Source organism: Dryobates pubescens, chromosome Z (assembly GCF_014839835.1).
Source record: "Dryobates pubescens isolate bDryPub1 chromosome Z, bDryPub1.pri, whole genome shotgun sequence".
In the NCBI taxonomy this organism is placed as follows: domain Eukaryota; kingdom Metazoa; phylum Chordata; class Aves; order Piciformes; family Picidae; genus Dryobates; species Dryobates pubescens.
The window spans coordinates 2,161,859-2,187,337 of NC_071657.1; the positions used below are offsets into that span (position 1 = coordinate 2,161,859).

The window sequence follows — 25,479 nt, forward strand, 5'->3', positions numbered from 1 at the left end:
CGCCATCACTGGAGGTTTTCAGGAGGAGACTTGATGGGGTGCTTGGTGCTGTGGGTTAGTTGTTTGGGCGGTGTTGGATTGGTTGATGGGTTGGACACGATGATCTTGAAGGTCTCTTCCAACCTGGTTTATTCTATGTATGTATGTATTCTATGTATGTATTCTATGTATGTATCACGACGGGGCAGCCTCACCCCTCCGGACCGAGGTTTTTCCTTCCCAGGTAGAAACCTTCATGAGGTTCCCATCAGCTCTGTTCTTCAGCTGGTGAGGTCCCTCTGCTTGACAGTGTCATCCTTTTGCTGTGTTAGCCATTTCTCCTAGTTCTGAGTTATCCTGAAGCTTGCTGAGGGTACACTCTGCCCCATCAGCCAGATGATTAAAGATGTTACACAGGTATGTTCAGAGTAGGGCCATGAGGATGATCAGAGGGCTGGAGCTCCTCTGCTGTGGAGACAGGCTGAGAAAGTTGGGGCTCTTCAGTCTGGAGGACAGAAAGCTGTGAGGAGACCTTCTTGTAGCCTTCCAGTATCTTAAGGGGCCTTACAAGAAAGCTGGAAAGTGACTTTTTAGGGTATCAGGTAATGATAGGACTGGGGGGATGGAGCAAAACTAAAAGTGGGTAGATTGAGATTGGATATTAGGAAGAAGTTGTTCCTGGTGAGGGTGGTGAGAGCCTGGCACAGGGTGCCCAGGGAGGGGGTGGAAGCCTCATCCCTGGAGGTTTTTGCAGCCAGGCTGGAGGTGGCTGTGAGCAACCTGCTGTAGTGTGAGGTGTCCCTGCCCGTGGCAGGGGGGTTGGAACTGGCTGAGCCTTGAGGTCCCTTCCAACCCTAACCATTCTATGATTGGACACAGTATTAACCCATAAAGTGCACTCCTTGTTACTGGCCTCTCACTAGACTGTGTGCCACATTGATCACCAAGCAGTGAGCCTGGCATGTTCTGCTCACCCAGCCCACATCTCATCAGTTACCCTGCTGAAGATGTTAGGGAAGACAGCGTTAAAAGCCTTGCTCAAGCCTTACTAAGTCAAGGAAGACACTACAGCTCCTCATCTCTCAAGTTAGTCATTTCATGATGAAAGCTTATCAGGTTGATTTAGCATGACTTCTCCATTGTAAACCCATGCTGGCTGCTCCAAGCCCAGGATTTGTATCTCACTGATCTGAATGTGCTTGAACACACAGAAGAATTTCCTCCTGTTGAAAAGCAGTAGTACCTCGATCAACTGGAATTACTAAGCGCAGCGTTACGATGGTTGCTGAATTTGGGGAGCCCTGTAGTGGTACAGCCCAAACAGGATGCTCTACCCAACTTCTTAATCTTATTTTTCTTCCAAAAGCAATGAGAAAGATCCATTACTGCAGAAAAGCAACCGATTTCCTTTTTGCCTTGGTTTTAATTACTTTGTGCCTTTTTTCCTCCCCTTTAAACTTCACCAACTAAACAAAAATGCAGAGTAGTTAAGTTCATGTCCATCTAAAAGCGCTGAACTGTTTGTAGTAAGCCAAGCTTACAGAATACACTTTGTAGTTCCTGAGAAGCCAAAGTTGAAAACTATTTTTGTGTATCTAGGGATGAATCAAGTTCTGGAGAAGAAAGCGAAGAAATTGACATAATCGCTGTGCATCAAGTGAAGAGACCCTGCATGGAGGCCAGGCCACACCTGATGGGAGTTTCTGGAAAAGAAGATGATCCTAAAGAAGGTGAAACCAGAGGAGAAGACACTGCTGAGAGCAGCGATGCAGCAAGGTGCTTGATGGCAGAAGAACCAGGTGTATCATCAGTAAGTGCTGCTCATGTGTTTTGAGCCAATTTACACCTCAGTTCCTGTGGTTAAATTCTCAGAACCACAAGTGGCACAGGAGCCCAGTAGCTGGCTGGGAAAGGTTTATGTGCTTCTCTTCTTGGTTTAAAACTACAGTATCACAGTGTCACTAAGGTTGGAAGAGACCTCGAGGATCATCAAGTCCAACCTGTCTGGACAGACCTCACGACTAGACCATGGCACCAAGTGCCACATCCAATCTCCCCTTGAACACCTCCAGGGACGGTGACTCCACCACCTCCCTGGGCAGCACATCCCAATGACGAACGACTCGCTCAGTGAAGAACTTTCTCCTCACCCCGAGTCTAAACCTCCCCTGGCACAGCTTGAGACTGTGTCCTCTTGTTCTGGTGCTGGTTGCCTGGGAGAAGAGACCAACCCCTTCCTGGCCACAACCACCTTTCAGGTAGTTGTAGAGGGCAATGAGGTCACCCCTGAGCCTTCTCTTCTCCAGGCTAAGCAACCCCAGCTCCCTCAGCCTCTCCTCACAGGGCTGTGCTCAAGGCCTCTCCCCAGCCTTGTTGCCCTTCTCTGGACACCTTCAAGTGTCTCGATGTCCTCCTTAAACTGAGGGGCCCAGAACTGGACACAGGACTCAAGGTGTGGCCTAACCAATGCAGAGTACAGGGGCACAATGACCTCCCTGCTCCTGCTGGCCACACTATTCCTAATGCAGGCCAGGATGCCATTGGGCCTCTTGGCCACCTGGGCACACCGCTGGCTCATGTTTAGGCAGCTGTCAATCAGCACCCTCAGGTCCCTCTCTGGCTGCTCTCCAGCCACTCTGACCCCAGCCTGTAGCTCTGCATGGGGTTGTTGTGGCCAAAGTGCAGCACCTGGCACTTGGACTTGTTGAATGCCATCCTGTTGGCCTCTGCCCATCTGTCCAGTCGGTCGAGGTCCCTCTGCAGAGCCTTTCTACCCTCTCTCTGACCAACATCTGCTCCCAGCTTGCTGTCAACTGCAAACTTGCTGATGACTGACTCAATGCCCTCATCCTGATCATCAATGAAGATGTTAAAGAGGATGGGGCCCAGCACTGATCCCTGGGGGACGCCACTGGTGCCTGGCTGCCAGCTGGCTGTGGCACCATTCACCACCACTCTCTGGGCTCAGCCTGCAGCCAGTTCCTAACCCAGCACAGAGTGTTGCTGTCCAAGCCACGAGCTGACAGCTTAGCCAGCAGTTTACTGTGGGGGACGGTGTCACAGGCCTTTCTGGAGTCCAGGCAGACCACACCCACAGCCTCCCCACGTCCACCAGACGGGTCACCTGATCATAGAAGGAGATCAGGTTGGAGAGGCAGGACCTGCCCTTCCTAAATCCATGCTGGCTGGACCTGAGCCCGTGGCCATCCTTCAGGTGCGCAGTTATTGCCGCCAGGATAATCTGTTCCATCACTTTCCCTGGCACTGAGGTCAGGCTGACTGGCCTGGAGTTTCCAGGTTCCTCCATCTGACCCTTCTTGTGGATGGGGACCACACTGGCCAGTTGCAGTCATCTGGGACCTCTCCAGTGAGCCAGGTCTCCTAACACCTCCAGTGCTAGTGACTCCAGCACCTCCCTGGGCAGCCCATTCCAATGGCCAATCTCTTTTTCTGTGAAGAGCTTCCTCTTGACATTCAGCCTAAACTTCCCCTGGTGCAGCTTGAGACTGCGTCCTCTTGTTCTGGTGCTGGTTGCCTGGGAGAAGATGTTCCTCCTAAGGCTTTAATCCACAGACAGAGACGGTTTTGTGCTGATATTGTTTGGTTTGGTTTTGTTCCTCAATTGTAAGGTTAACTCTGAAGCATTGTTTCAGGGGAGACCCTGCATAGAGGCCAGGCCACACCTGATGGGAGTTTCTGGAAAAGGTGATCCTAAAGAAGGTGAAACCAGAGGAGAAGACACTGCTGAGAGCAATGTTGCAGCAAGGTGCTTGATGGGAGAAGAACCAGGTGTATCATCAGTAAGTGCTGGTCATGTGTTTTGAGCCTATTTACACCTCAGTTCCTGTGGTTAAATTCTCAGAACCACAAGTGGCACAGGAGCTGGCTGGGAAAGGTTTATGTGCTTCTGTTCTTGGTTTAGAATTGCCTCTTTGCAAAAGTGGGCTTGGGATCTTAAAAACTATGATGGCATTTAAAGCTTTTTGTCTTACATTTTGCCTTTCTTGTGGTCTGAGGTGTCTCCTAAATACTTGCTAGAACTTTTAGGAATTAACATGCCTTACCTAGCCTAGACTGGTTTCTTCTCTCTGAGGTTGTGATACCAGAACTAGTTTTGTAGAGGAATTACTGAATTCTTTCACTTGCAGTTTTTAGCCAAGTTAGTTATCACTGTTTTAGCCAGCTATCCATAGTTTACAGACCTGTCCTTGCTAATGTTTTTCATCTTCCAGGATACATCTCTCTATGTGCCTTTAATATTTAATTACTGTTCTGTAAACTATGGTAGGGTTTTTTTTTGCCTTGTTTGTTTGCACAGCAGACTAAAACCTAATTTTCTCTTCTCTCGAGTTGTTATTTAAATTAATAAGTATTTTTAGGCAATGATTAACCTTTCCAGCTTCTGAAGAGCTGCTGCTGTTATGAGTATAGCCTTGGTCTATTAATTAGCAGGAGAACAGGAACCTCAGCTATCATAGATGATACTGTGTAGTGATATTTCTGCTTTAAAGCCAAAAACTGAAGAGAACATGGGAAAACCTCCTGAGCTACCAGAAGTGACAGCTGGGCATGTTTTTAAGAGCCTCAAACCTGCTTCTTTAAATTCTTTTGTCAACAAAAATGGTTAAAAACATTTGGGATTTAATGCTGTTGTAATTGTCTCCCCTGCTGAGCAGAGCTCTAGCGACACAATGGAGTCTTCACGCTTCTCAAGGGCTGTGAGAAAATGTCGTTCCCAGGTGGTGCGTGTGGAAGTGTCTTCTAGAAGATCCAGGCAGAGTACTCTTCAGACTCCAGATGAGTCATCAGGAAATAAGAGTGATAGAGAACAATATCGGTTTTGTGAGTCAGGAAGACCGTGGAAGCAATGGTGAGTTCTGTGTCTTGAACACTAGGCTGAGGTGGACAAAGTTATTCCTTCTTTTTTCACATGGAGGAATTCTGTGTCATGTAAATTTACTTGTGTGGTTTTTCAACACTCTGAAGCTGCTTAATGCCCATTTACCATCAGAACTTTGTGAAAACAGGTGAAGATGTAAGGATTTGTGATTAAATGGTATGTGAATACTATAAGGATAAGTGCAGAGTTCTGAATTGGGAAGGAATAATAAACTGCACCAGCACAGGTTAGGAGGTGATCTGCTGATGAGCAGCACTGTGGTGTAAGACCTGGGAGCCCAGGGGCAACAAGTTCTCCATGGAATAGGAATGTGCCCTTATGGCCAAGAAGGCCAGTGGTATCTTGGGGAACCTTAAGAAGAGTGTGCCCAGCAGATGGAGGGAGGTTGTCCTTCCCATCTAGTCTGCTCTGGTGAGGCCCCACCTGAACTATTGCATCCAGCTCTGGGCTCCGCAGTTCAAGAGAGGCAGGGATCTACTTGAGAGAGTCCAACTAAGGGGAGTTCAGCTGAGGGCTACCAGGATGATGAAGGGACTGGAGCACTGCCTCATGAGGAGAGGCTGAGAGACCTGGAGCTGTTAAGTCTGTAGAGGAGAAGACTGAGAGGGGCTCTAATAAATGTCTATAAATATCTGAGAGCTGGGGGTCAGGGAGAAAAGGACAGCCTCTGCTCAATTGTGCCCTGTGATAAGACAAGGGGCAATGGATATAAACTCCAGCACAAGAAGTACCACCTCAACATGAGGAAGAACTTCTTTACTGTAAAGGGTCACAAAGCACTGGAACAGCCTCCCCAGAGAGGTTGTGGAGTCTCCTTCTCTGTTGACTTTCAAGCTGTGTCTGGTTGTGTTCCTGTGTGACCTGTGCTAGATTCTGTGGCCCTGCTCTGGCAGGGGAGGGGGTTGGACTGGATGATCATCAGAGGTCCCTTCCAACCCCTGACATCCTGTGAATGCATTTTTGTCACTATATATAAGGAGGTAGATAGATTGTGTTGTTGATCAGAATGACCCATTTTTATTCACTGAGGGTTTTTTGGTTTGTGGTACCCTTTTATTTATTAATGTCTTGGACTTCACTGTTTTGTGGGGTTTGGTTTTTTCTTTTCTTTTGTTTTGTTTTTAATTTCATTATATTTTTTAAATGTGCTTTAGGAGGCCTTCCAGAAGACTAATGGAACGTCAATTGTGGCAAAAACTTTTCTCAGGGGAGGGAATTACTGATTCCAGCAAGAAGGAGAATCAAATCCAAGAAGCTGCAACAAGTTCTCCTCCATGCAAAAGACAGAGGATTGCACAGGAAGAGAAACGGGGGAAGAAGCATGGAAGTTCAAAAACAACCTTGGTGACCTTCCAGGTTGAGGAGGAGGAGGAAGAGGAGGAGGAGGAGGAGGAGAAGGAGGAGGAGGAGGAGGAGAAGGAGGAGGAGGAGGAGAAGGAGGAGGAGGAGGAGGAGGAAGAGGAGGAGGAGGAGGAAGAGGAGGAGGAGGAGGAGCAGGAGGAGGAAGAGGAGGAAGAGGAGAAGGAGCAGGAGGAAGAGGAGAAGGAGCAGGAGGAAGAGGAGAAGGAGCAGGAGGAAGAGGAGAAGGAGCAGGAGGAAGAGGAGAAGGAGGAAGATGACACTGAATCTGATGAATCATCTGATAAATCTGAATACTTCCCACCAGAGAAAATAAACGAAGCTCCAACATTTGTTCCTACAGGGCTTCAATCTCCAAAGCCTGTTCCTCTTCATGTAAAGGAAACATTGCAGGAGGTATTGTGTAGCTGGATTTTTCATGTTTACTTTTGTTTTGATTATTTAAACACCTTTTATTCTAATTGCATCTCCCAAGTACTTGTGGTTTGTCCCAGTTTAGCTCAATTGGGCATATTCTAGAGAATGAACCATCAAGCTGGGGAAGGGAGCAGCACCCTGTCAGCCTTCTGCTAATGATAGGTTGGCTTTTGCTGGAATTGATGCCCTGTGCCAGGAGTCCAAGAGGCAAAGGTACTAAGAGCCTTCAGCCTTGCCCTTTCTTAAGGGCATGGTCAGGTCTAGGAGGACTGTAGTGGAGTATTGTGTAGTATTGAGTGGTGATGCCTCTGCTGTACCAGACTGCTGATTATGAGAGGGGTCACCTCATTCATGTTTATACAAGATGTGCAGGGAAGTGTTGGGAGAATGGAGCCAGGCTCTGCTCAGTGATGTCCAGTGACAGGACAAGGGGCAGTGGGTGCAAGCTGGAGCAGAGGAGGGGCCATGTGAACATAAGGAAAAACTTTTTCACTGTGAAGGTAACAAAACACTGCCCAGAGATGTTGTGGAGTCTTCTTCACTGGAGATACTCAAAACCTGCCTGGATGTGCTCCTGTATGACTGCTCTAGGTGGTGCTGCTCTGGTTGTGGGGATGGACTGGATGATCTCTTGAGTTCCCTTCCAACCCCTGGCATTCTGTGATTAATTCATAAAGAATAGCATTGAGTGTACCAGGGATGTTACTTAGCACATGTACTTGGTTTTGAACAGAATACTATATTGGTCTTAAGGTCCAGTGAAGGTCTGCAGAGTGCTCACCTTTTTCTTTTTTTCAATTGGGGTTGAATGCAGGCACAAACTTACTTTGCCTACTATGTGTTTTGATGCCTAAGATGGAAAAAAATGGGAGCATTTTAACTTCACATCTGAATGTCAGGGAATGAGGGAGAGTTTTGTGTGTGTGTTGTCTCCCTTACCAAGAAACTTTACCCAGGCCCAGTACAGCCTTCACCCTTTATTTCATACCAATTTTGTCCTGCTCAGGTCCTACACTATCCAGAACTTCCTTATTAACCACAGCAATGACTACCATTCCTTTAGTCTGTGGGCTACTCCCTTAAAATGTCCCTCAAATGTCCCTTTTTCTGTGCCTGGGCCTCCATGTATCCCATGGCTGCCCAGGAGAGTTGGCATGTTGGTCAGTGCTGCGCTTGCTTGGTGTCTCATATAAGGCTCATCTGAAGTTCTCAGTGAAAGAAAACCAGAAATGTGAAAACTCACAAGCCTCATCTGAGGTAAGCAGCCACCATGAAAGATCCTGGCTGTGTAGCTTAATTTGGTGGAGCAGTAAGCAACTAGAAACAAGGTCTTAGATCATCTGATCTTTGCAGTTAGTTCTGAGCAGTTCTGCCTCCAGTTCACACAGCTGCTGTGTTCTTGACTCAGTAGGTATGCAGGCTAAAACTGGATTTCTGGGAAGGATTCTGCTGAAATGTTCAAGGGCTGTTAAGTGTTTACAAGAATTTGCATCTGATACTTCCACCTTTAAAATTAATGTTAGATGTGCAGGTGGCTCCTGATGCTGGAAGTCACTTTCCTGAAACTGCCAAGACAGAGGCACAGAAGCAGCACAAAGAAAGCCCCTCAACAGCAGTAAGAATGTCTGAGTGGTTGCTTTTTGGTTTGGGGTGGGTATTTTTAGCTTCATAGCACATACAAAGCAACATGGACAGTGTCTGTCTGCCAGGTCTGCTTGTAGCACTACAGCTTAATAGACTTTTTATCTGTTCCACCCAGGCATAAGGGACACAGTTCTGGGGAAAAACTATGTCAGTAAATATTATTAGCCTTTAAAACACTCTTCCAAAACCCTTTCAGAACCTTTGGGCAGGGAATTTACTCATAAGCTTTACATTAAAATTGTGTACTCACTGTATACAGAACTTTGATTCTGTTTTTTTTTTTCTTTTTACATAAGGCAACAACTGTACATGAAGATCCAGAGGTGACCAAAGGTAGATATGAAACAGTCTTGTTCATATCCTTCCCCTTAACTTGCTACCAATATGTAGTTATTCCTGCTGGGAAACTGGGGGCTTATTTATGCTATAAAGAAAGCCCTGCTCCTGAGATAATGGATACTTTTATGTTTAGAAGGAGATGTAAACCATTTTCTTTCTTACTGTTCTGTGTCAAGCAAGGGCCCAGGTATTTTAAAGCTCCTATTTCCCAGAGTCAGGCTGTGCCTTTTGTGTATCTCACCTGTCACTTTCCTGTACTTTGCTTACTTTTCACTGGGAAAAGAGGAAGCTATGCAAATGCTTTGATGTGTGACTGAGTGATACAAAGAGTGGGCAGATTCACAGCTTTGTCATCTCTGTGGTCTTTGACTTTAATATCCTAAACTGGTAAAATAGCACTTATGACTGACTGTGATCACAGAAACAGATACTCCTTCCATGTCACATGTGCCACCAACTCTTATGGAGCTATTAGTTTTTAGAATGGCTTCCACTTTTAAATACAGTTTCCATACATCTTTCTGGAAAGCACTGGAAATTGAGTGGGCTGCTGCCTTACAGCAATCAGGTGGAATGCTTGTGGGCAAGAATTAGAGGGAAGACCGGTAGGGCAGACATCCTGGTTGGAGTCTGTTATAGACCACCCAACCAGGAGGATGATGTCGACGAAGCATTCTATAGACAGCTTAAGGCTGTCTCAAGATCTCCTGACCTTGTCCTTATGGGCGACTTCAACCTGCCTGACATCTGCTGGGATCTCAACACAGCAGAGAGGAGACAGTCTAGGAGGTTCTTAGACTGCATGGAGGACAGCTTCTTATCCCAGGTGCTGCGTGAGCCTACCAGGGGCAAGGCTATGCTTGACCTCCTCTTCACCAACAGGGAAGGGCTGGTGGGTGATGTGGTGGTCAGAGGCTGTTTAGGGGCCAGTGACCATGAAATAATAGAATTTTCGGTATTTGGTCAAACTAAGAGGGGCAGCAAGAAGACCTCCACTCTGGACTTCCGGAGGGCGGACTTCAGGTTGCTCAAGGAAATAATTCAGAGGGTTCCTTGGGAGAAAGCCCTTAAAAATAAAGGGGTCCAGGAGGGCTGGACCTGCTTCAAGAAAGAGCTGATGAAGGCTCAGGAGCAGGCTGTGCCAGTGTGCCGGAAGAGGAGCCGCCGGGGCAGACGGCCAGCCTGGCTGTGTAATGAACTTTTAATAGAACTAAGGGAAAAAAAGAGGGTGTATCATCTTTGGAAGAAAGGTGAGGCAACCCATGGAATGTTTAAAGAGGTTGCTAGGGCATGTAGGAGGAAAATTAGGGAGGCAAAAGCATATTTGGAACTCAAACTGGCCTCTGATGTGAAGGACAACAAAAAGTCCTTCTATAAATATATTAATAGCAAGAGGAAGGGCAGGGACAACCTCCACTCCTTGGTTGACATGGAGGGAAATGTTGTAACACAGGATGAGGAAAAGGCAGAGGTACTTAACACCTTCTTTACCTCAGTTTTTACTAGCTGGAAAGAACGTCTACCAGACAGCTGGCCTGCAGAACTGGCAGAGGGAGTCAGGGAGCTGCATGGTTTCCCTGTGTTCCATGAGCAAGTGATAGGAGCTCTCCTCAGCAGCTTGGACCCCCACAAGTCCATGGGACCAGATGGGATCCATCCTAGGGTGCTGAGAGAGCTGGCAGATGAGCTGGCCAAGCCACTCTCCATTATTTTTCATCAGTCCTGGCTCACTGGAGAGATCCCAGCTGACTGGAAGCTGGCCAACGTGGTACCCATCCACAAGAAGGGCCGGTTGGATGAGCCAGGGAATTACAGGCCTGTCAGCCTGACCTCAGTGCCAGGAAAGATTATGGAGCAGGTCATCCTGAGTGCAATCGCACAACACTTAGAGGATGGCCAAGGGATCAGGCCCAGCCAGCATGGGTTTAGGAAGGGCAGGTCCTGCCTGACCAACCTGATCTCCTTCTATGATCAGGTGACCCGCCTGGTGGATGTGGGGCAGGCTGTGGATGTAGTCTACCTGGACCTCAGCAAGGCCTTTGACACCGTTCCCCATAGCAAACTCCTGGCCAAGCTGTCAGCCCCTGGCTTGGATGGGAGCACACTGCGATGGGTTAGGAACTGGCTGGAGGCTGAGCCCAGAGAGTGGTGGTGAATGGTGCCACAGCCAGCTGGCAGCCAGTCACCAGTGGTGTGCCCCAGGGATCAGTACTGGGCCCCTTGCTCTTTAACATCTTTATTGATGATCTGGACGAGGGCATCGAGTCCATCATCAGTAAATTTGCTGACGACACCAAGCTGGGGGCAGGAGTTGATCTGCTGGAGGGTAGAGAGGCTCTGCAGAGGGACCTCGACAGGCTGGGCAGATGGGCAGAGTCCAAGGGCATGAGATTGAACACATCCAAGTGCCGGGTTCTGCACATTGGCCACAGCAATCCCATGCAGAGCTACAGGCTGGGGTCAGAGTGGCTGGAGAGCAGTCAGGCTGAGAGGGACCTGGGGGTGCTGGTCGACGGTAGACTGAACATGAGCCTGCAGTGTGCCCAGGCAGCTAAGAGGGCCAATGGCATCCTGGCCTGCATCAGGAACAGTGTGGCCAGCAGGAGCAGGGAGGTCATTCTGTCCCTGTACACTGCACTGGTTAGGCCGCACCTCGAGTACTGTGTCCAGTTCTGGGCCCCTCAGTTTAGGAAGGAGGTTGACTTGCTGGAACGAGTCCAGAGAAGAGCAACAAAGTTGGTGAGGGGTTTGGAACATAAGCCCTACGAGGAGAGGCTGAGGGAGCTGGGGTTGCTTAGCCTGGAGAAGAGGAGACTCAGGGGTGACCTTATTACTCTCTACAACTACCTGAAGGGAGGTTGTAGACAGACGGATGTTGGTCTCTTCTCCCAGGCAAGCAGTACCAGAACAAGAGGACACAGTCTCAGGCTGCGCCAGGGGAGATTCAGGCTGGATGTTAGAAAAAAGTTCTATACAGAAAGAGTGATTGCACATTGGAATGGGCTGCCTGGGGAGGTGGTGGAGTCGCCATCACTGGAGGTTTTCAGGAGGAGGCTTGACGGGGTGCTTGGTGCTGTGGGTTAGTTGCTTGGGCGGTGTTGGATTGGTTGATGGGTTGGACGCGGTGATCTTGAAGGTCTCTTCCAACCTGGTTTATTCTATGTATTCTATGTATTCTATTCTTAGTAGAAGCAAGGGCCAGCCTGCTTCCTTCTATAGATTTCCATTCTTCAGAGCTATTGTACTAACTAGATAAAGGCAAAGGGATGTATTCTAGATAGTGTGAACTGGGAAGTGAGTCAATGCTATATGTTACGGATTTCTGTGATTAAACTGTTACCTCTTTGTGGTGAGCTGACCCTGCTGCTCTCCCACCCGTCTGTCTTAGCAGGATGAGGGGAGAATAAGTGGAAAAACTCCTGGGCTGAGATAAAGACAAGGAGAACACTTTCCAAAACAGGCTCAACTTGGGGAAAACTATTGCCAAACAAAATAGAGTAGAATGATGAGAAGCAAAGACAGAACTTAAAACACCATCCTCTTCCCACCCTCTTAGGCTCAGCCTCACACCTTCATTTTCCACTCCTCTACCTCCTCCCTGCTGAGGAGGAATCCACAAGGGGATGGGGAATGGGGCTTGCAGTCAGTTCCTAGTGCTTCATGCACCCCCATTTTGTGAGCAGGCTGCAAGAGTTGGGGCTGTTCCACCTGGAGATGAGAAGGCTCTGGAGAGACGTTAGAGCAGCCTTCCAGTACATAAAGGGGGCCTACAAGAAAGCTGGGGAGGGACTTTTTACAAGGACTTGTAATGATAGGGCAAGAGGGGAGGAGAGTAGGTTTAGGCTGGATATTAGGAAGAAATTCTTTATAGTGAGGGTGCTGACACTGGAACAGGTTGCCCAGGGAGGTTGTGGATGCCCACTCCCTGGAGGTGTTCAAGGTCAGGCTGGGTGGGGCACTGAGCAACCTGGGCTAGTGAAAGCTGTCCCTGACCATGATCTTTAAGGTTCCTTCCAACTCAAACCATTCTATTATCTTTGCTGCTGCTTCCTCCTCATCCTCTTCCCCTGCTCCAGTGTGGGGTCCTTCCTTTTGGGTGTAGTCCTTCAGGATAAGTGTACTCCACCAAGCATCCTCTGTAAGGTGCTTCAGGGAATATCTACCTGCTCCAGCAATGTCTCCTCCACAGATTGCAGAGGAATCTCTGCTCCCACATATGGAGCACCTCACCCCTACCTCTTCCATACCAGCACTGGTGTTTGCAGGATTGTTTCTGACACCTGTGCAACACTTTTTCTTGAATGTTTCCCAAAGGTATTTCTTGGGTAACAGGCTGAGCTGTACTGTGGCCTGTGGTGGGTCATTTGGAACCTGCTGTGTCCAGGACAGCCTTCCTGCTCTCAGCACCTTGCCACCTGTACCCAGTACACCATTAAAGGGAATGACATTGCTGCTCACTGTTTTTTACAATGGTTTGAATTTACGGGGTGAGAGTTACTGTCTGTCTACAAGCATCTTGATCCATGAGTGGCCACAGTTTGAAACACACACGCTTCACTGTATTGATGATAGTGCCAAAATGCTTTGTTTGATTTCAGTGGATTTCTAGTTGATGTGCATTGTGATGTTTAACATGGCTGAACTACTTTGCAGGAATTACAGATGGAAGCACTGAAGCTGCCTTGACTTTGCTTACAATGGGCGGTACACAGATCCGGTTAAAAACAACTCCTGAACGTACGATCTGATTGATGGGACAACTGTGCTTGAGCTTTCTGGATTCACCTAAGGAGGGGTGGTGCAGTGGCTGCAAAGTTCTTCCACCTGCTGCTGCACAGCATGGAGTCAGGAGTCTTTTGTGCTTTTAGTCCTGCTGAATTGCAAGGCATGATGAGGCTTGGCAATGCAGGCTGGATGGAAAAAGTAAAGCACCTTACTGGGTACTGCCAGCTGCAGTCCTGGAAAGATGCCTCTGATGTATTTGAATGCATCTGGTTACATAAAGTGGACAGAAGAAAGGAAGCAGGTTTAAATGGCCATAATGATCAGTGGTCTTTTCAGGCCTTTAATGTCAAGCATAGATTTTTTTTTCCTGCCAAACTAGCTACAGTTGGAAATTATCTTGGTTCAGTCTGTTTTCTTTAGGACTTCTATTGGGAATTGATTACCTGCTTTTGTTGGCTAAATGTCAGTTTCTGCATTCTTCCTGTCAGATACAGGATCTCAGGGCTGCCTTTCCTGGGGATTTGAAGCTGCATCTTTGGAGAATGCAGACTTTTTTTTTAAAATGAGATTTGAAGTTGGACAGCTGTAAACCAGCTTTATGTGCATGCCAAACCTGCCTCTCTTAAATCATGCTTTTATATTCTGTTTATTGCTCTAAACAGAGTGGATGCACATGTCTGCTCCAGATAAGCTGAATGTAGCCAACAACTTCATAACCCACATCTTCTTCCAAGAAAATATAACTTACAGTCAATATTTACTTTCTTCAGGCACTTCTCCCAAGGAGCTGCTCCCTTCTGGGGGTGAAAGCACTGCAACAGGGACAGATGTCAGAAAGTATTTTGAGAGGAGTGCTTCAGAAACCAGGTAAAACAACTGCTTCATTTTCTTTAGGGAGAGAGCTCTTCTGACACTACTTACTTTTGCTAGGTTCTTTCAAGCATCTTGCTTTTAGCAAAGTGTCTGAGTTTGTGCAAACTGGTATGTCATCTGGAAAAATCCCTCTTGTCTTTCTTAGGACTTTTGTGAGATGTTGGTGTATAGTTTTGGGGGTGTAGAACCACTTCACTCTTGAGGTTACCTTGGTGGAAGAGAAAAGACTGTTTGAACTTAACTGATGTGGATGCCTGATAATTACCAACCTCAGTTTCACAGAATGCTTTACAGATGATCAGGCCAAGGCAAATTGCTGATGTGTGTCTGCTGCTGTGGGATGTAGCTCAAGGATCTATTTGGAGTAAAGGGATCTCAAGGCACCTGTTGGTTTTCCACCGTGACAGCTTTTAATGCTTTAGGGGCTTTTGATTGTTTCATTCAAGCATTTGTGACCATTGAAAGCTTCATGGAACAACTTCTCAAGTGAATGTTTGTCTGCTGGTAGTCATATTCTATTATTTGAAATGCTGTTTAACTTGTCAGCTGCTTGAATAAACTATTAGACAATGCTCCTCTGAAAAATTATAAACAGAGGTACTTTAATTCCAATGGTTATTTTATTGCATTATTAACTAGAACTTGCTGCCATGTGATCAGTGCTATATTTACTTATTTAAATATGTCAGTTACTCCTTTTTGTGGGTAGGGAACATCCTGGTTTGCAGCATGCTAGCCCGTTACTATTTCTAGGTGATCTTTATTTTTGTTTCTGATAGCCTTCGGTCACCTGTGCCACATGCAGCCTGTGTTTCAGCCCTTCCTTGTTTTGCCTCCTCCATCTCCGTATGTGAAGATTATGTATTCTGTTTAACAGAGTGATGTAGTTTTTAGGCAGGTGGCCTGTTTCTCTGTAACTACACAAGCTTCAGATTAAAGAAATAATTATGCAGGATTTAGCCCATGCACAGAATATCTTAATTTGATTCCAAAGTACGTAGATACATGCCTACCTTACAGAAGAGAAGAGGAAATGGAAGGCAAAAATTCAGGAGGGTTAACAGCTGAAACTGCATCACTAAAACCTAAAGAATCTTGCCTTGGATTGGAGGATTGTCCACATCAAAGTTGTTTGGCTGGAATTCCTGAGCTTGGTCCTTGCCCTCCTGAGGGTGGTGTACACCCAAGCAACTTAAATCAGGTAAAGAACTTCGTTTCATTGCAGACTAGAAATGTCCAGCCTCTGGAATTTGGTACAGGAAGAAGCTTGCAGTGCAAATGTACTCACTCACTTTAAAGAGCTGATACTTCAGCTGGTGGGCTGGTGGATGAAACTTTCTTTTTTTTCCTTGTTATTTTTGTGGCAAAGGCATAATATTTCAGACACATTTAATCTTTGCAAGCCACTGTTGATAGCACTTCAGCAGTAAGTGAGACAGATGTAGATAAAAGCAAAATTTTGAGGGTTGGTTTTTGTTTTTGGTTTTTTTTATTACCTACAACTCATGCATTCATTCAGTCTAACCTCTTACTGTCATTTGCATTAAGTTGAAGTGTCCCTGTCACCTGAATTGGCTTTGTTTAAAACAGGCTGTATCCTGTGCTGTGCTCTTTAGCATTTATTTCAAAACCTAATTAAAAGTTTCACAGGCATGTCATCATGGACAAAAGGTATGTCTTGCACATCCATTTCTTTGCAGTGGTTTGTCTTTCCCAGCCCTAGTATAAACAACAAGTACTTCATTTCTTCATGAGACAAAGGTTCATTCCCAGGCCCTTCAGGTTTTCTTGTGTTGCCTCAGGTCAATGCACCTGCACTTATGGTGGAACACCATAGCTTCTTTCCTTAGTGCAATCTGTTGGTGCTCTGATCTCACGTCAGAGCAAGGAACAGGGATGGTTTGTCTCTTAGAGAACTAGCAGAGAATGTGGGAAGGGGCAACCCACAGTGGAGTATTCCTGGTTTTGTCAGAGGAAGGTACGTTCCGTAGAAGTGAAGGGATAGATGAGTTGCAGAGCTTGGTGGTTTTGTAATGGTTGGGGGAATTTGTGTTCTTAGTGCCACTGAACAATTTATTGTGTGAGTCATCTCTGACCGAGTTGTGCTGTAGGATGTATAAATTGATTTTGACAAACCATCAATACAGACAATAAGCTGCATGTAAATTTTGTATTGCCCAAGACCTTCTTGTCCTTGTCAGGCTAATATTCTTCAACCTGGAACAACTAGAAGTGAAAGCTGACATGCAATTATGATGATGCCATTAGATTTTATTAATTTTTTTTTTTTTTGGTCTCTTCAGCACTTGACATCCTTTGTCTCTTTCCTGTTCTCCAAGAGTTATTTCTCAGGCTTATGAAATTGTTTTGTTTCAAATGTGTTCTTTAAAGAATGAAGATTGTGCTCAAGTCGCTCAACAGAAAAGCGAGAGCAGCAGCGCAGAAGCAACTTCAGGTATATCCAGCTGATGTTCCAAGTTGGCAAAAGCTCCACAATTGTACAGCTTGCATTTGCACAAAGATGAGTTTAAAAAGAAACTCTAAAATGTTTTCACTGACATGATTAATCCGTTTCATTAACAACACTTTGTTCATTAATAAATATAATGACTCACGGCAGCCTCATGTTTATGCATTTCTTTGAGTTCTTCTGGGAACTTTTTGAGTGGCACTTACTCAAACTTAATTTATCAGTGGAAGGGAAACTTCCTGCTCCCTCCTCCCTGCTGTGAGCTCCTGCTGCTTACCTTATGCTAGGTTTAGCAGTTGTTAGAGCCCTTTATGAGCCTCTGACTCACTCATCCATCAGAAGTTGAGCATGACAGAAGGAGAGAACTTGTGTAGTTTTCCACTGGCTTAGAGAGCTATCATCACTGAAAGCTGTTGAGTGAATGCCAGTGTTAGTGAGAGTAGGAGGGCTTTACTGTGCAAGTGTGGAGTAGAGGGGAAGGAAGAAGGGAAGTAAAGAGGGAACTCTGGTTGTCTTCTTCCCTTTAACTGTTGCAAGTTGGCAGGCAGATTAACTCCTAACTGATCAGATGTGATGAAAGGTATGAAGTAGATAGCTGTTTTTCCCTAAAACAAATTGAAATGGAGCTGGCTTGGAGCCAATACTTGTCTAAGGTGTGGGAGAGTCAGTATTACAGAAGCCCAGAATACTTACTTTACATGGAAAGAGTCCAAAGTTGTAACTTCTAAGCATGTGCAATAGATATAGCTAATGCTTCATCTTAGACTCATGTTGTTACCCTCTGTTATTGCAAGGATCTTGGATGGAGAATCTTAAATCATCTGTCATTAGATGGAAGAACCAAAGTGAGTTGAGGCTGGAATAGCAACAGCTTTACATCATCAAGAATGAGAGCTGTTGTAAGCATGGAGCAGCACCACTGCTCTCTCCTTACACTGATTCTAAGGGATGGCAGTTGGCAGTTATCTGTTAATGTCCCCCTCTTGCCCACACTGGTTTATGTTTTTCATTTATTAAGTCCAAGACTATACTTCTGAGGTTCTCCTGCAAGTCTGCAGTGAGAGGAGGAATCCTTGTGCTTACTGTCAAAGCAGCAGGCTCCTGCCAATTAAAGAAGTAACTCTTAATACCTGACAGTTGTAATTAAACACAGAGGCCCATTTGAGCACCATTACAGGAGTTTAATTAAATTGTAAATTGTTCTTTAAAGCTGGAACACCACTTTCAAAAAGCTCCATCCCTACTAGGCATTTTTAATATCTTTCATTCTGAGTGGTAATCAGGACTCCACTGCAATGAAGAGGCTCCAGGGGGTGATGATGTGTAACTCATCTAAGAAGAAATATTGTCTCAAGAATATCCCTGGTGCCTTTTCCCATGGAGAAATGACTGTCTAGAATTTAATTGCTCAGGGTAGGGAGGGCATGAAGAGAACAACATAATTTCAAACTTGAGTAATTGATTTCTCTTACTTCTTTATTTCCCTGGAAAAATTATAGTAGTGAAGAAAGATTGTAAAAGTCTGGAGGATGAACAGTCATTCATCTTAACACTGGTGGATATCTCCAACTACTCAACAGCCTTGGATGCATCTCCTTTTCTGGCCGACATTTCAGAAGACTGCCTACCAGCCCCAATGATTATTAAGTCAATACAAGAAGGGTTAAAAGAGAATGCAGCAAAGAGGTAAATGCTTTCTTTTTGAGCTGAAACACTTTGCATGAACCTTGCTTTTGTTGCCTGGATGTGCATTACAGATTAAAACTCCTCAAAAGAAGAAATGCTAGAGGAAATAATTTTAGCGGAGTGGTCAGAGAAAAGGGCTCTAATCAGATTGAAGAAAGACCTCATCAGTAGTTTAAAGTGTGCTTTAGCTGGCTGAGATTTTGATGTCAACCTTAGTTCTGAATTATCCTTTAGAGCAAGTCCTTGTTTTTTAGCAGAAGTCATTTGTCCAGCCTGACTCTCTTCTGCCCTGGATGCTTAGAATGAAAAGTAATTGAAATGAAAAAGTTAAACATGTTTGCATTTTTACAGTACCTTATCAGTTTCATAAAGTAGCTGTTTATTAATTGCTCTCCTAAACTTTTAGTGTAGATGGTCCTCTGTAGAGCATGGTGCACAGTGGGCATAAATTCAGATACCATTCTTCTGGGTTTGTGACGTGTTCAGAAGGCAGAAAAGCTGAATCATAGAATCATAAAGATTGGAAAAAACCTCCCAGATTGTCAAGTCCAACCTTCTGCCTGACACCTCCATGACCACACTAGACCATATCCCAAAGTGACTCATATATACTCTTTTTCTGAGCACTTTCAGGAATGGAGACTCCACCATCTCCCTGGGCAAGGCAAGGTTTTGCTGGGGAAAAAAAAAACCCAAACAAATTAATTCTTGAACAGAATAATAGTTGGTTTGCAGTACTGTGATACACAGGGGCAGAGTCTCTTTTGTGAAGAGTACTCCCCAATGCAATGCAACCCAACTGTTGATTTCAGCACTACAGTTGAATTAGATCTCCTGTTCAGCTTGGGAGGGAAAAAACCCCAAAGGAAAAACAACCAAAATAGGAAATATTGGACAGTTGTAAAAAATCCTGTTGCTATACTGATGTGAGTTGTCAGATCATAACTAGAGGTGTGATGACATTTTCACATAAAACAGCTTCTAAAATAACTAGACTCAATTATGGCCGGAAAAACTCGATTCTCCAAGTCAAGACAGTACAGCAGAATGTTTCATGGTGGTAAACAGTACATTAGAAGTGAATAGTGACATGGAGCAAGAAGAGTATCACCACAGATCCATGTTTAATTTCCAGAAAGAAAAGTTACACAAAGTAAATTTTGCCTTCATGCACAGTCACAGTAATGACTTTCTGTACAAAAAGCACTGGATGCTTGACAACTGCAGATGATGACTTTGCTGAACCTTTATGCAGCTATATGGAACACAAACAACTAGAGAGTACACCATCAGAGCCTGCTCTGGATCTGCAGACAACTCAAAAAAGGCCATCTGTTGATGAAGACCTTGATTGTCATCCCACCAAGAAAACTCTGTCTGCTGCCGGAGCAGAAGTCAATTTGGAAACTGCTTATAAGGTGAGATTGTAATTTGGTAAAGTCTTTAAGCATTGTGTAGATGCATAGCACATAAGAGTATCTTAATTACATTTATTGCTTAATGGTGTCAAGATTTAGGGCTGGGCTGGCCACTAAATGAGTGCCAGATGCCCTCTGTGAACCCCTCTTCCTTCCCAAAAGGAGGAGAGTAGAATAGAATTAACCAGGTTGGAAGAGACCCTTGAGATCATCGTGTCCAACCTATCACCCAACACCATCTAATCAACTAAACCATGGCACCAAGCACCCCATCCAGTCTCTTCCTAAACAGCTCCAGTGATGGTGACTCCACCACCTCCCTGGGCAGCACATTCCAATGGCCAATCACTCTTTCTATGAAGAACTTCTTCCTAACATCCAGCCTAAACGTCCCCTGGTGCAGCTTGAGACTGAAGGGGAATAAGGGAGATGACTGATAGGTTGGGAAAGAGACTAAACCAGCTGGGATGGAAAGAAGAACAGTAAAATGAAATAGAGATGAACCAATTTGGAACTCAAGCCCTGATGGCAATGACCTTACCATTGTCACAATTGATGCTGGGGACAGGCACTGGGGAGGTCCCAGACTAGGCTCAGTGGCAGTCTGGAACAGGATTCAGAAGCTGGATTCTGGAACTGATGGATTGGGATTGACAGGAGAACAGAGAGAGTCCTTAGATATCAGCCACTGAAGAAAAGGCTTGACCCTGGTGATCCCTCAGCTTTCTCCTGAAGATGACATCCATAGGATGCCATCCCTTGTTGGGCAGGTTAGGGTCATCTGCCCTGCCTGCTTCTCCCCACAGGTGCAGCCTTTTCCTTCTGTGCCCCCAGTGTGGCACAGATGATTTAGTAGTGACCTTGGTCTACAGCCAAACTCTTGGCAGAAGCTCTCCTTATTAGCTTTCTCACTGCTTGAAGCAGCCTCTGGCTGTGAAAACCTGCTCTGGACTGCAGAAAGTGCCTCACTGAGCAGAGACTGGGCTGGGAAGTCAAATCCCTGAACAGAAGATTACTTCTCTTCTGGCTCAAACCAGGACAAATAGTGTCATTTGCTTACAGATGCACTGCCCATGTTGCTTTTTCTTTTGGATTCAGCAAGGGTTTAGGGGCTGTTGATTTAGTATTAAATTTTGGAGAATCTGTAGGCTCTCAGGTGTTGTTTTTTAATGAGTTTTCCTAGTTGCCAGGCTGTCAACACATCTTGTTTAATTCATCCACCACAGCCTTTCCAACACTGACACTGCAGGAGGGCGTTCTCTGCATGTAGGTTGGATGTCAGACTGCCCAGGTTCACCGAATGATGTTATCATGCTTCATGGTGTCTGTCACATGAAGAAGTTGTTAGATATATTTCTACTATTATTTTTTATTTTTTTTATGGATAGCAGGTCTCAGTTTAAAAGAAGAAGTTGCAAAAGAATACATAGAATAGAATACATAGAATACATAGAATAAACCAGGTTGGAAGAGACCTTCAAGATCATCGCGTCCAACCCATCAACCAATCCAACACCGCCCAAGCAACTAACCCACGGCACCAAGCACCCCGTCAAGTCTTCTCCTAAAAACCTCCAGTGATGGCGACTCCACCACCTCCCCAGGCAGCCCATTCCAATGTGCAATCACTCTTTCTGTATAGAACTTTTTTCTAACATCCAGCCTGAATCTCCACTGGCACAGCCTGAGACTGTGTCCTCTTGTTCTGGTACTGCTTGCCTGGGAGAAGAGACCAACATCCGTCTGTCTACAACCTCCCTTCAGGTAGTTGTAGAGAGTAATAAGGTCACCCCTGAGTCTCCTCTTCTCCAGGCTAAGCAACCCCAGCTCCCTCAGCCTCTCCTCGTAGGGCTTATGTTCCAAACCCCTCACCAACTTTGTTGCTCTTCTCTGGACTCGTTCCAGCAAGTCAACCTCCTTCCTAAACTGAGGGGCCCAGAACTGGACACAGTACTCGAGGTGCGGCCTAACCAGTGCAGTGTACAGAAAGAAAACTGGCCAGCATGTTCCTAGCTTCCCTCTGTGCTTTAGAGTATGATCAAGCCTGTGGCAGTGACCACCATTGATCTGTGTGAGAAGGCTAAGATTTTGTAGTGTACCCAAGTGTAGGACTGGGTGATAACACCCCACACAATTCTGAGAGGTTTTTCTAGGAAGGATTGGGTAACAATCCTCTTCCTTATTGACCTCTCATCTTGACATCTTTGTCTGGAGCCATTTGTCATATGAAGACCTTGAAAAGCCAGCTGAGGAAATGAGGGAAGTGATGAATGATGCTGTACTGAAGATGCAGACTCCTGTATCACTCCTGTTCTTAGAACTGTACATGTGTGTTATGACTTCAGTTTTTATTGTCTCCCTTATTGAGAGAAAAATAACAGCTTTGTTTTTTTTTTTTCCCCAATACAGGATTATTCACCAGAATCTGCAGATTCCCCTGAGAGAGCTTGTGGTAGGTAAACTTAAATTCATCAAAGTGTAATGACTGTAAATGCTTCATACGTCTCCATTCAATACTGGTTGTCATTCTGCTTGAACAGTCCTGTCTGAGGCTATCAAACATAACAGTAAAAACAAAACTTCCTGTTAATACCCCCAAAACCACCACTCCTTGTTTTCTGCTGTAAACTTGATGTGTTGGATTATCTAACAGGCTGTTAATTCAATAATGCTTCCAAAAACCTTGCTGTAGCTGATCTGTGACATTTGGGAGGATTTTGGATTGCACATGATACTTCTGCTTAAGCAGATGTTTCCACTTGTTGGAGTCTACTAATAAACCAAAGGCATTTTTACCATACTATGCCAAAATAATGTGCTTTGTTTTGTATCTGACTTTAAAAAGTGTGTGCACAACGTAGTTGTTTTGACAGCTTCATTTGCCTCTGAGGAATCAGAGGGAACTCAGCACTGCTGCCAGTGCAATCTCCAGTGATGCTGAGCCTGTGAAATGTTTGGAGAACTACCATTTGGCCCTGAGGAAAAAACTTTAAAGGGGAAGCTTAAGCAGCTAGATGACTAAGCTCTAGGGTGTGCTGCAAAGGAGGGGGTGTGTGTGTGTGTGTGTGCTGTGAAATCACACTTCTGGCAACTTTTCCATCTTTTCCCTGTAAGACCTGTAAGATGCTATCCCCATAATATCTTGTAAGGCTTCAGAGGTAGACCTTGAACTTCTAATAGTGACTTCACAAAATAAAACTTAACAAGTCAGCCCTTCTCTTGTAATAGTGCAAGCTGCCTTAACACGATATGCATGTTTTGGGTTGTTTTATCATCACTGAGTTTAAGTAACTGAAGTGTTTGAATGACTCTCAACTCCTTTTGCAGCAAATCCTTTTCAAAACACAGATGACTTATCAAAGGAAAATCTGCTGAACTCTCTGTTGCTGTTTGACTCTATGACACTGTTGTCTGAAAAAAGGGATCATGAGACTTCGGAGAAATTAGAGACACTACCACCTGGGAAAGAAGCGTCCAAGCAGGAGAAGGAGGTGGTGATGTCTGGATTAACCTCTAAGAGCAAAGATTTTGTTGTTAATGGACAACAAAAGCAGGAGGATGTGCATGAGTCTGCACTTTTGGGACACGCTGGAAGTCTCCCATCATCTTCCAAATCCCCATTACGCAGGTATTTATGCAACAATACTTTGTCATCCTTTTCTGTAAAACAGATCTTGTTTCCATGTTGAGGTTTTTGTATTCTTCTTCCACTTAACATTACAAGAAGGGCAGTGCTAATGTTTGTGACCTACATGGCTGAGAGTCACAGTTCTGGCTACTTCAGTAGACTACAAAGGCTCAAACTCTCTGCTTTGAAACTTGAATGAGCAGCTTTGACCAAAGGACACTGCTGTGTCTGTTTAGACACTGACAGATGCTTCTTGAGGCAAGCATCCACTGGCTATTCTACAGATTTAAGATAATTGTTATTTTTCTCAGCTCAGTCTTAATCTTGTGACATATACACCCATCCACTTCTTTTGATTTATGTCCTTCTGCCAGTAAGATTTGTTACTGGTATAGTACTCAGCACACTGGATTTTTAGGACTAACTTAAGATGTGCCATTTCCCCAGAGGAGTTTCAATCTTGATGGATTTTCTTCTGTCATGGTTTAGGTCCAGCCAGCAGCCAAGCTCCACGCAGCTCCTTGGTCACTGCCCCTCCACCCTTGGTGGGATAGGGAGGAGAAATGAAAGGAAAAGGCAAAACCCCATTGGTTGAGATGAAGAAAGATTAATAAAACAGTACAAGAGAGAAGAAATTGGGGTAATAGCAATAATACTAATGAAATTATGTATAAAACAAGCTATATAAAACACAGGTCTCACTAAAAATGCCAGAGCCTTTGTGCTCTTGCCAGGGATGATGTCAGTAGGGCATTGAATGACCCACTGGATGACCCACTGGCTATCCAAAGTGTGGCCCCTTTTAGGTCCTTGTGGAAATTAGCCCTAACAAAGCTGTGAACTCAGGACACCTTTTATCTGTCCATCTGCATATTTTGTAATAGACCTTTCACAGAATCCCAGCATGGTGAGGGGTGGAAGGGGCCTCTGGAGATCATCTAGTCCAACTCCTCTATTAAACCAGAGGCACCCACAGCAGCTTGCACAGGATCACAATGTCCAGGTGGGTTTGGAATCTCTCCAGAGAAGACTCCATAACCTCTCTGGGCAGTGGCCCCAGCACCCTCAAAGCAAAGTTTTCCCTCATATTCAGATAGAATAGAATATGGAACATCCTGGGTTCCAGTTTGTGCTCATTGCCCACTTTCCTATCATTTTGCACCACTTCTCCAGTCTAAACAGCCTCAAGTCTCTTAGCATAACAGAGATGCTTCAGTCCCCTCATTGGCTGTGTAGCCTCCACTGCATTCTCTCCAGTAGTTCCTTGTCTCTCTTAAACTGGAGGCTCAGAACTGGACACAGTAACCCAGATGTAGCTTCATTAGGACAGAGTAGAAACCTGCTGGTCACACTCCTCTTAATGAACTCCAGAAGAGCATTGGTTTTCTTGGCCAAAAAAAGCACACTGCTGGTTCATGGGGAACTTGTCCCCCAGGACTCACTAGGTCCTTCTCTGTAGAGCAACATGTTGCCCAACAGTTCATCCCTAACCTGCCCTGGGTTCAGGTCCCTACACTTGCCCTTGTTGAATTTCATAAGGTTCCCCTTCACACACCTCTCCTGTCCAGGTCTTGCTGAGTAAGTACACTCCATCCCTTCATCCAGCTCATTGATGAAGATGTTGAGCAAGGCTGTACACAGTCCTGACCCCTGGGGAACACCATGAGCTACAGGCTTCCAAGCAGACCCTGTGAGTGGTATTATTCAGCCAGTTTTCAACCCAACTCGCTGTCCACTCATCTGACCCACACTTCCTAAGCAGGCCTACCCAAACCTCCTTAGTGTATATTACTTTCTATAATGTTTAAGTGTTTGAATTCCTGCTCTTTATTGCCTTTGCACCCAACTGATTTTGGTTGTGGACTTCCACTGGCTTTCCAGTCTGGCTGAATGATTACCAAAACTGCCTATTTCTGCCTGGGGCTCGGACAGCAATTGGGTAGTGGAGAGCATCTGAATCCTTGCCTGAAAGTTTACTTTCTAAGTTGTAAAATCTTAACAACCTGAAAAGTTGAGGCTCTTTCATCACTGTGACTTCTGT

General features: G+C 45.3%; 1 long non-coding RNA gene across 1 annotated transcript; it reads left to right on the forward strand.

Moving 5' to 3' along the window:
* Positions 1-19,771: 19,771 nt before the first annotated feature.
* On the forward strand, positions 19,772-23,329 carry LOC128899448 (uncharacterized). Its single transcript, XR_008463106.1, has 3 exons — positions 19,772-19,810; positions 22,220-22,262; positions 23,138-23,329. It is a non-coding gene; the product is annotated as an uncharacterized LOC128899448 (long non-coding RNA).
* The last annotated feature ends 2,150 nt before the right edge of the window (positions 23,330-25,479 follow it).